Raw genomic sequence first — 12,314 nt, 5'->3', positions numbered from 1 at the left:
TAACCTACCATTTACATGAGTTTTGTTTTGAGATAACTGTGTTATCACTATGTTTTATTTTAATCTTCGAAGCACTAATGGGTGTTTCTCTAGATACTCATGAGTTTGCGAGTATTTCATTGTCTGTAACTTCACACACCACATGCTGAACACAATGTTTCTCTTTATTCAAAAATTTATTACCATGAAACCCACATTTCTTAAAAACACTTCATTTTGGAGTCATACTTTTTGAGAGATTTACCAGTCTATTCGTCACTATTCCTCAGAAAAATGTTAGCACTTCGATATACAAAGCATGTTTATACTATGAAAAGATACGATACTATTTTTGACAGTGCTACCAATACAAACACATAATTTAACCTTTATAACACAGCAATCCACAGCTTTCTACAGGGTGGTCCATTGATAGTGACCGGGCCAAATATCTCACATAATAAGCATCAAATGAAAAAACTACAAAGAACGAAATTCGTCTAGCTTGAAGGGAGAAACCAGATGGCGCTATGGTTGGCCTGGTAGATGGCACTGCCATGGGTCAAACTCATATCAACTGCATTTTTTTAAAATAGGAACCCCCATTTTTTATTACATATTCATGTAGTACGTAAAGAAATATGAATGTTTTAGCTGGACCACTTTTTTCGCTTTGTGATAGATGGGGCTGTAATAGTCAAAAATGGTTCAAATGGCTCTGAGCACTATGGGACTTAACTTCTGAGGTCATCAGTCCCTTAGAACTTAGAACTACTTAAATCTAACTAACCTAAGGACATCACACACATCCATGCCCGAGGCAGGATCGAACCTGCGACCGTAGCGGTCGCGCGTTTCCAGACTGTAGCGCCTAGCACTGCTCTGCCACTCCAGCCAGCTGCTGTAATAGTCACAAACATATAAGTATGTGGTATCACATAACATTCCGCCAGTGCGGACGGTATTTGCTTCGTGATACATTACCTGTGTTAAAATGGACCGTTTACCAATTGCGGAAAAGGTCGATATCGTGTTGATGTATGGCTATTGTGATCAAAATGCCCAAGGGGCGTGTGCTATGTATGCTGCTTGGTATCCTGGACGATATCATTGAAGTGTCCAGACCATTCGCCGGATAGTTACATTATTTAAGGAAACAGGAAGTGTCCAGCCACATGTGAAACATCAACCACGACCTGCAACAAATGATGATGCCCTAGTAGGTGTTTTAGCTGCTGGGGCAGCTAATCCACACATCAGTAGCAGACAAAAAGCGTGAGAATTGGGAATCTCAAAAACGTCGGTGTTTAGAATGCTACATCAACATCGATTGCACCCGTACCATATTTCTATGCACCAGGAATTGCATGGCGATGACTTTAAACGTCATGTACAGTTCTGCCACTGGGCACAAGAGAAATTACAGGACGATGAAAGATTTTTTGCATGCATTCTATTTAGCGATGAGGCATCATTCACCAACAGCGGTAACCTAAACCGCCATAATATGCACTATTGGGCAACGGAAAATCTATGATGGCAGCAACAAGTGGAACAGCAGCGACCTAGGCAGGTTAATGTATGGTGTGGCATTAAGGGAGGAAGGATAATTGGCCCCCATTTTATCGATGGCAATCTAAATGGTGCAATGTATGCTGATTTCCTGCATAATGTTCAACCAATGTTACTACTACATGTTTCACTGCATGACAGAATGGCGATGTACTTCCAACATGATGGATGTCCGGCAAACAGTTTGCGTGCGGTTGAAGCAGTATTGAATAGCATATTTCATGACAGGTGGATTGGTTGTCAAAGCACCATACCATGGCCCGCACGTTCACCGGATCCGACGTCCCCGGATTTCTTTCTGTGGGGAAAGTTGAAGGATATTTGCTATCGTGATCCACCGACAATGCCTGACAACATGCGTCAGTGCATTGTCAATGCATGTGCGAACATTACGGAAGGCGAACTACTCACTGTTGAGAGGAATGTCGTTACACGTATTGCCAAAGGCATTGAGGTTGACAGACATCATTTTGAGCATTTATTGCATTAATGTCGTATTCACAGGTAATCACGCCGTAACAGCATGCGTTCTCAGAAATGATAAGTTCACAAAGGTACATGTATCACATATGGAACAACCAAAATAAAATGTTCAAATGTACCTATGTTCTGTATTTTAATTTAAAAAACCTTCCTGTTACCAACTGTTCGTCTAAAATTATGAGACATATGTTTGTGACTATTACAGCGCCATCTATCACAAAGCGAAAAAAGTGGTCCAACTAAAACATTCACATTTCTTTACGTATTACATGAATATGCAATAAAAAATGGGGTTCCTATTTAAAAAAACACAGTTGATATCAGTTTGAGCTATGGCAGCGCCTTATAGCAGGCCAACCATTGCGCCAGCTGGTTTCCCCCTTCGAGCTAGACAAATTTCGTTCTTTGTAGTTTTTTCGTTTGACACTTATTTCGTGAGATATATGGCTCGGTCACGATCAATGGACTACCCTGTATATAAAAAATTACCGATTTTATTAGGTCTTGAAGTAATGCGTGTAAAAATTTTAACATTTTCAACTAGTGTAGATTATATTTTAGAAAATAAAATATAATACTTCCCACGCAAGTTTATAAGTAATATACATATCATTTTATTTGGAAAATTGCAAATTTTATAATCAGGTAAAAACCCGAAAAAGTGAAAAAGAATGTTTTCCCCTTCTAACTCCCCTTAAAGTTATGGAAATGTGCAAGCTTTCGGAGCCAGTGGCTTCTTCTTCTGGCAGAAACAATAAGGGGACGGAAAAGGGAAGAAAGAAAAGGATTGTCAAGGTTTAGGAAATGGGGAGAGTTGTAGAAAAGCTGCAGAGAAACCCAGGCCAGGACAGACTTACTGAATGGGATGAGAAATATGTAACTAAACCAGTCCATCTCTCATACCACCAGCAGATGTGAAGTATTATTGTGATTGGTAGTAAGTCATAAACATTAAATTATTTTCAATGTATGTTCATATGTAATACTGGACGTACCTTTGAGGTATCATTGGGCCCATTGGGCAGAGGATCAAAATTAGGCCACTGCTTTCTAATTATTTGGACCATTTCACTAAATGAGACCATCTTCCCATCATTCCATTTGTTGCCGCTGAAAGGCATGTACTCGATAAATCTTACATCAACATTTTTCTCTTTTGTTAACTCCACAAAACTGCACACTTCATCTTCATTAAAACCTCGCATTACAACACAATTTATCTGTGGAAGAAAGACACCATTAAAAACTTGGTATCAGATAAAGCATGGTTTAAACAGAGTTTGAAAGACTTTTTGATAGGTAACTCATCCTACTCAATAGATGAATATCTTAACAGTGGCTGTTAGGCCAGCTTAAATAAGAATGTCTGTTAGATTTCAGTTCTGAGAGCACTTTGTCATAACAGTCAAGATTATGTACTTTTTGTTTGATAAATTTATTAATAGTGCATAACAATGTTTCAGTCTGACAGCGTATCAATTCTGAAAATATTAGCTGTTCCAGTTTGTATTGTATTCACCTAGTTTGACAATCTCCTGACAAATGATCAGGGTATTCAAATGTTTTATATTTTTTATGTTATACTTTCTGGCATGTTACTCACCCATGAGAATCGTCTCATGTTTTGGGTCTTGGAACAAAAGCTGAATCTAATCTAATCTAACCTACAAAATAATGGTTCTACAAGTCTGTTGTTATATTTGTATACCTCACTGATTCTGTTAAATTAATCTTTTTCTCTCTTTTTAGAGAATGTCTGAATTTATCTTAGCATGCCAAGCTGTTAACCTTCTTAACAATTTATGAAAATTAAACTACATACATCTCCAATCTTTTTCCCCACTCCAACGCACACATCTTTTGCTGAAAGTGTTATTTTAACAATTACATGAAACTGTGCTGCCATTTGTGAAACAAAGTTGAAAGTGTTCTCAAGATAAAAGGTCTTCAGAAAAGGAGCATTTAGTATCTGTGCAGGTGGTAATACTGACAGCCATCATATAAACAAGCCCAAATGGTAGAACATCCCGCTTTACACATACACGCAATGGCAGAAAAAAGGAAAAGAGCACACCTTTCATTCAAGCATTGAATATATAAACTGATGAGACAAAACACTATGACCTCCTGTTTGATAATGTGTTTGTCCACTGTTGGAACACAATACAGCAGTGATTTTGTGTGGGACAAGTTCAACAAATTTCAGGTATGTTCCCAGCATTATGTGAGGTATGTTCCCAGCATTATGCAGCACCGCATGTCTAAGCACAGGTCATGTAATTCCCATAAATTGGAGATCAGTGGTTTCTGGGTGCAGAACTGGTATCTGATAGCATCGCAGATGTATTCCATCAGATTCAGAAGGGGTGAATTTGATTCTGGCCTCGTGACACTGAAAGTCATATTGTTGAAACATGTCACCTTCATTAGGGACAGGGTGCGGACAGTGCACAATAATGTTCACACAGAACAAAGCTGTTATGGAGCCTTCAGTTACTACCACAGGACCCATAGAAGACCAGGTGAATGTCCTCCATAGCATAATATTGCTCCCACTGGCCTAAGTCTGTAGCAAAGTGCACCTTTCAAGCACCAATTCACTCTGTTGACAGTGTATGTGCACAAAACCGTCAAGTAGGTGTAATGCGAAACTCGAATGATTCAACCAGATGACACATTTCTATTGATTCACTGCCCAATCTCAATGCTCCTGAGCCACAGAAATTGTAATTCAACTGTGTTGTCAACATGGGAACATACAGGGGTTTTCTGCAGCAGAGCCCTATGTTTAACAATGTGCAATGAATGGTGTGCTCTGAAATACTCGTGCTTCCACCAGCACTGTGTCATCAGACATGCCACAGAAATTAACTTCCTCAGCCGAATGTCATCTTTTTCAAAGGAACCATCCCAGCATTTGTCTTAAATCATTTAGGGAAATCAAGGAAAACCCAAATTTTGATGGCCCGATGGGATTCGGGTCCGTTGTCCTCTGGAAGTCAAGTCCACTGTCTGACCACTGTGGTGGCATGACCTAGTCTTAATTAAGCCAGAAAATCCTGGGAAATGCTGACATACTTATTGATTTAAGATATAACAATTTAAAACAATCCTCTCATGAATTTCACTACAATTTTCCGCTCTTTTGAAAAAAAATTTCTTTCGACTGTTTTGATGTTGTTTAGTATGTTTAAATAATGATGGCAGTCTCTATAAAAGGGCAGTTTGACTTTTAAGTTTAGTTATACTGTTTTAAACTACATCCTTCATCTATTTGTCCACCCAGAAGTGCTATAGGATATAACTTGAAGACTATGGTGAGGTGGTGGGGGACAGTCATGTGTTGAGAAGGAGGTGCTGCCAGAAATGAAGTGTGTGAGGTGACGTTATTGACACTGCATACAGGGAGAATAAAAATACTCTATTCCATATTCATTTACAATCTACGTCTGGCCCCCATATGGTTTTACTTTTCTCCAATAAGAAAAAAGAAATTGTCAGTAACTGTCTTTATAAGGTCTTAAAAGGAAACAAACAATAAAAATCTAGGCTGGAGTAATGACCATATTATAAAAAAGATACATTGCTATTCACTGTATACAGGAGATATTAGGTCACAGACAAGCACAACAAAAAGACTACTAAACACGTAAGTTTTCCATCAGAAAGACTTCTTCCAAAGTGGACAAAAAACACACACACACACACACACACACACACACACACACACACACACACACACCCAACCGTTGTTTCTCCCATGATGCACAGTTGCTCCCAGTCTGGCCCTAGCAGCCGGAGACAGTGGTCATGTATGTGTGATCTGCATTTGCGCGCATGTGTGTGCGTGTGCGTGTGTGTGTGTGTGTGTGTGTGTGTGTGTGTGTGAGGGAAGGGGGGGGGGGGTTTGCACCAAAAGCTTACGTGTTTAATAATAGGTGGTGTTCCTTTCCCCCCCCCCACCCCACCCCACCCCCCCCCCCCCCCGCCCAGCAACACATTTACACTATACAGTGAGTGCCAATCTATCCTTTTCATAATACTGTCATTACCACCTTGCCAAGAGGCATATTGTGGAGTAATCCAAAGGGCTCTACTAATTTGTACAAGAGGAAGGAGAGCACAATCTCAATGTAAGTTTTTAGAAAACTGGTATGTGCATTACTTCTGCAAACCTTTCAGAAAGGATACGGTATGCACTTCATTCAGCAAGATGAGTAATAAACAATATTAGCAATACTGCATCAAACTTGTTCACTTTCATCTTTGGATTAAACATTCGATTTCAGAGAGTACAGAATTTGGCAGAATCAAATTTTGGGGATATGTGGAACTGGGACAATGGCATATTTTTTACCCATTCAACAAACTAAGCACTGCTGATTGCTACTTTTATTGTGTCTGCTGCTGCAATGCATATATGAAACTATAAGTGCAGCATCTATGATGGAATAAAATGTTATACAAATGAAACATACAGGTACAGTGAAATAGAGTAGTATGGCTCATCATTTCGGTCTCACAGATTAGCAGGTGTTGACTTGAAATATAATACTTAAGAAGTTGAATCCAAAGGAGAGGATGTACCGTATTTACTCAAATCTAAGCCGCACTTTTTTTCTGGTTTTTGTAATCCAAAAAACCGCATGCGGCTTGGAATCGAGTGCAAAGCAAGTGGAAGTTCTGAAAAATGTCAGTAGGTGCTGAAGCAACTAATTTCTGCCATCGAATATATGTAGCGCTACACAGGCATGCTTCATAGGCACAAAGATAAATACTGGCGGAAAAACCTCTGCGTCAGTAAATAAATTAAAAAAAAAAAGGTGGAAGACAATTTTCATACATTATCCAACGAAGTAAATACAAATTCCGTATTGTTCATCTTCGAATGTAGCAGAACTTCAATGTATTACGAAAATCCGACCGGCAAGACTGTTTGGGATGTTTGTCAATATGGCCAACTCAATGTTCCGAATTTTTTCCTACCTGTGAGAAGAGACGGTTGCTAATAGGAACCTGATGAAATGTGAATCACATGCAGTATTCTCTTCATCATAAGAGTAATACGAATATAAACATTTTGCCACGTATTCTTTCGTGTTTGCTGCTATCTTATTTAAATCCTGTCTGCCTAATAAACTACAAAACTAGAGTGAGACAACAGCAAACGCGGAAGAATATACGTATCGTGTCATGTTTATATTCATATTATTCTTATGCCTAATAGTGATACAGTCAGAAATGAAGCACGGCAACTGACTAGATTTTTATATCCAAGATGACTCTAATTTCTGTGCAGAATTTGATGTACTAAAGAAGCGGCCGCAAAGATTTTCAAATGGAGAAAAATTTTCACCTAACTCTCGTTCAGAACATGTTCTATCATACGCAGTCTATTATTTGGTTCTTGTTGATCATTATCAAAGAAAGCAGCAGTGTAAGGAACAACAAATAGTAGTCTCTTGCCATTGTTTCGCTAATGAGATGATTTCTCTCTCTTCTTTTTTTTTTTTTTTTTTTTTATGACACAGTACAGTAATGCATTTTCAGCTTAGAGTGACATAAACGCCTATAACAAGGAAAACGGCACTTATCAGATCAAAGCAAAATAAGCAATTGATTCAAACCAGATGAAGCACATGAAAAAGGAAGGGTACCAGTATAAATACGGATGGAGCGCCTGACGCATAGCAAAGGCTACCTGGTAAAGCTTAACTGCTAAGCTTACGACTCGAACCAAACTACTGTAGCTGTATCGTCATTCATTCGACCTAAATTGTGTCTCATATTACAACGGACCAACTTTGTTTCGATTTGGAGGTGCGGCCTAAAACTTTTCTCTCCCCTTGAACTTCGAGTCTCAAATTTCAGGTGTGGCTTAGATTCGGGAATTTTTTTTTTTTTTCTTTCCTTTATTTCGAGTCTCATTTTTCAGGTTTGAGTGCGGCTTAGATTTGGGTAAATACGGTAGGTGGTATTTCAACTAATTCTGACTATGAAATAAAACAAAGTACAGCAGGGAGCTCTGACGAATCAAAGAGCAGCGATGAAGATTCTGATGAATAGTAAAGTATGAGTTAAGAAATAAGATGCTACTGAGATCATAAATTTTTGTTGTGTTGATGAATCTGTTAACAAACATATTCAAAAATGCACTGAAACATTGGCACATGTAGTGTTGGGAGGTGATAAACTGTCATTACTGTTAGAGGAGCTACGTATTTCTTGCTGTTCTACTCCTAAATGACACTGTATCTGAAGGTATAGAATGAATCTTCACTGGCTAGAGAAATGGGTAACACAATTTTATAAGTCTCTGCTGTCATGTAATCTCTTCAGGGAAATCATGACTGTACTAAGATTCAGTTTGTGGTTGACAAGGTCAGAGTCATTAAGAAATGCAAGGCAGCTACCATGTCAGTCCTAGAAGAGAGAGACGTAGCAAACTGTCAAAGCATGTACAGTCCCGGTCCATATGTTTGTGGTGATGTACTAACCAAGTAATACTGTGTGTCAGGCAGCGCATTACTCAAGAACCATCATGGAAAAAGGTGGAGTGGTAATTTATGTAAAAAACAACATATTTTACAATGCATTAGATTTAAAGAGCCATTGTATAGAGCAACAAATTGAAGTATGTGGTGTTGAGATTACTGTAAATGACTTCACGGCTGTAGTGTTAGCACTGTATAGATCTCCCTCAGGGAATTTGAATGTATTTCTTAAGCACTTAGATTCTTTATTATCCATACTGTACTCAAAGTCCAAGAACTTGATAATTACTGGTGACTTTAATGTTGATTTCCTAAATGAGAGCAATAGTAAAGCTGATTTAGTACATTTAATGGAGTCTTATAATCTGATGACAATAGTAGATTTCCCAACTAGGGTTGCTGTTAACAGTAAAAGTCTGATAGATAATATATTTATAGGTAAGTCTACATGGAATGAGATCATTGTACATCCAATCCTTGGCCTTTCTGATCATGGTGGTCAATTGCTTAGGTTCAATTACATCAGTGTGTGCAACAGTTCCGAGCATTCTTGGAAATCTTTTAGGATAATAAATGAACAGGGCCTTAAAAAATTCAGTGATAGCCTAAAAGAGATAGACTGGAGCCGAGTTGATAGGGAAACAGATGTAAACAAAAAGTACAATTCATTTTTAAATGAATTCATGTCTGTATTTGAGTCCATCTTTCCCAAAAAAAAGTAGTTAGAAATAGTCATATAGGCAATGCCAAGAAGTCTTGGATCACTACAGGGATAACAACATCTTGTAGAACAAAAAGGATGTTATACAGTTCTCTCAGGACTTGTAATGATCCAAAGAAATGACAACACTACAAACTTTACTGTAGCATTCTCAAGAAGGTTATAAATAAATCTAAAAGTATGTGCATAAAATCAGAAATTGAAAGCTCAGAAAATAAAATTAAAACTATAAGGAATGTAATAAAGAGGTAAACTGGCAGGACAACAGGGAACATGTCTCAGGTAGAGATTAAAACAGGGGACAGTATCATAAAGAAACCTGAGTTGGTTGCAGAAATATTTAATAACCACTTTTTGAGAGCAGCAGAGAAGACAAGCTGTAATGGTTCTATGGAAGAATCATTGTCCCTCCTACAGAAAGCTATTAGCAACAGAATCCCACAGTTATCCTTATCTCCATTTACTGTAAGCGAAGTCATAAGAGTAATTAGATCATTAAAAAACAAAAATTCTGCTGGTGTGGACAATATTTCTAGTAAAATACTGAAACACTGTTATAAATTTGTTAGTCCCACCTTATGCAACATATACAATGCATCCCTACAAGATGGGATTGTCCCTGACAGACTTAAGTTGGCTGTAGTGATTCCTCTCTTTAAAAAAGGGGATAAAAGCATTGTTACAAACTATCGCCCAATATCCCTATTAACTACCTTCTCGAAAATTCTAGAAAAACTCATGCACAGGAGGATTGTAGACCATCTCAAATTCCATAGTATCTTAAGCAAAAATCAGTTTGGTTTTCGTGCCGGTCTTTGTACTGAACAGGCAATATTCTCTTTCAGCAACCAAGTTTTGGAAGCCATTAACAAAAAAATGTCTCCAGTGGGTATTTTTTGCGATCTTACGAAAGCCTTTGACTGTGTAAACCACCAAATTCTTTGGAAAAAGGCAGAATACTATGGTTTAGGTGGTACTGTTGGCTTGTGGCTACAATCATATCTACAGGATCAGAAGCAGACTGTAATGCTAAATGGCTCTTCTGGAGAACCTGCCTCGTCTGAATGGGGCATGATAACGTGTGGTGTGCCTCAAGGCTCCGTTTTGGGCCCACTGATTTTCCTCATCTTTATTAATGATCTTCCTCTTTGTTCTGAGACAAACAGCAAATTTACCCTGTTTGCCGATGATACCACAATTCTAATTGACGATTTGACTGATCATGATCTTGAAAAAACTACAACTACTGTTTTTAATGACATCTTAAATTGTTTCTCCTCAAATGGTCTCTCACTCAATGCAGATAAAACTCATTATATGAGGTTCCATACATCACAAAGTAATCCCAATGAAATTGACATAAAATGTAGAGATCAACCAATACAGAAAGTTGAAGAAACAAAATTCCTGGGTGCTTACATAGACAGTAAATGTAATTGGTCAGTTCACATTCTTCATCTATGTAAAAAACTTAGCTCGGCAACATTTTCACTACCGGTAATTTCTTCAGTGGCTGAAGTTGACACTATTAAGGTTGCCTACTTTGGCTACTTCCACTCATTGATGTCATATGCTATCATATTCTGGGGGAACCAACCACTTGCAAAACAAGTTTTCACCATCCAAAAAAAAAGCAATCAGAATAACGTGTGGGGTTAATCAAAGACACTCTTGCAGGCACTTGTTTCGGAAGATAGGTATCCTAACAACTGCCTCACAGTATATTTTTTCCTTGCTGACCTTTGTGTGCAAAAATTATTCCATCTACCAAGACAACAGTAAATTCCATGGTTATAACACCAGAAACAAAAACAATCTACATTTAGAAATGAAACATCTCACTCTGGTACAAAAAGGAGTTTACTACTCCAGCATTAAGCTGTTCAATGCTCTACCACTACATATCAAATGTGTTCATACAGAACTGCCAAAATTTAAACGAGTTCTCAAAGATTACCTGACAGAGAAATCTTATTATACTGTGGATGAATACCTGAAAGAAAATGTATACCATCACTAAACTTATTGCGTCTAGAAGTAGTTCAATTGATTTTATTGTGCATTTGGGAATTAGCTCACTTTTTGTAACAACAGATTGGCTATACATGTATTTACTCTTGTAGGCCTAATATCTGATTTAATTTTGTGCTCTTGCCTTTAACCTTTATTTGAAACTCCTTTTTCTGTCAAATGGTTGTTATGTTATCTAGCTGATATTGTATCTGTTACTTTATTTATAGTATGTCTTACTTAAACTATGTACAATTTGCCATTGAATTGCCCTTGTATAGTTTAAATTGAAACCTGTACAATTTGACACGTTCCATATCCTTGTGATTGACTCACTAACTGGATCTATGGAACAAGAAATAAATAAATAAATAAATAAATACTGAAGTGTGATCCAAGTCGCACAAATATGGCTTTAATAATAACCTCCGAACAATGTGCCTCTAAGGACTCAACAAGACACAGAACACTGATGTGCACATTACAAACTAGAATCACACAGAGAGTCAGTCAGCACTGTTCCACACTAATATATGTGCGAGTCACCAGCAGATGGCACGGCAGGGACCGCACGGCACGCTTGGCTCCCAGAGACGGCCTCCAGCAGCCAGCCTGCAATGATCAGTCGGTGACCAATTTAAAGACGCATGTACGGCAACACCACTCTCGGTGCACTCACACTGACATGTACTAGTAGCAGGATACAGCAGTGATGAGTAGTAGTACCCCTCCTGTCTTGTGCGCCTTTTATCTGGCTCTACAATTTACTTTCCTAGACCCACACAAATGCCTGATCCTCCTAATTCAATTTGCTCTGCAGACTATTTAAAACTTTTAAAGAAAAAGGAGCCACAATTGCACTTTGTGTGCCAGTTACTTTCCAATACATTGGCACCAGCTGATCTTATTTAAGAATACTCAACTTTCGTAGCCATACTTACAGCACATCCTTTGCTTCCTGGCCTAAATCCAAGTTAACTCCCAGCCCCCCCCCACACACACACCCCTCTCTCCCCCCTCGCAAATCAGCTAGTTGTGTGCTGTTATCTCACGTC

At 38.3% G+C, this 12,314-nt stretch overlaps 1 pseudogene; it reads right to left on the bottom strand.

The window, feature by feature from the left end:
* The window catches only part of LOC124620362, a 64,351-nt pseudogene that overhangs the window by 33,163 nt on the left and 18,874 nt on the right, over positions 1-12,314 (bottom strand).

This window comes from Schistocerca americana, chromosome 6 (genome assembly GCF_021461395.2).
Source record: "Schistocerca americana isolate TAMUIC-IGC-003095 chromosome 6, iqSchAmer2.1, whole genome shotgun sequence".
NCBI classification, from domain to species: Eukaryota; Metazoa; Arthropoda; class Insecta; order Orthoptera; family Acrididae; genus Schistocerca; species Schistocerca americana.
The sequence above is the reverse complement of the archived record's forward strand: the minus strand, read 5'-3'. Positions and strand labels throughout refer to the sequence as shown.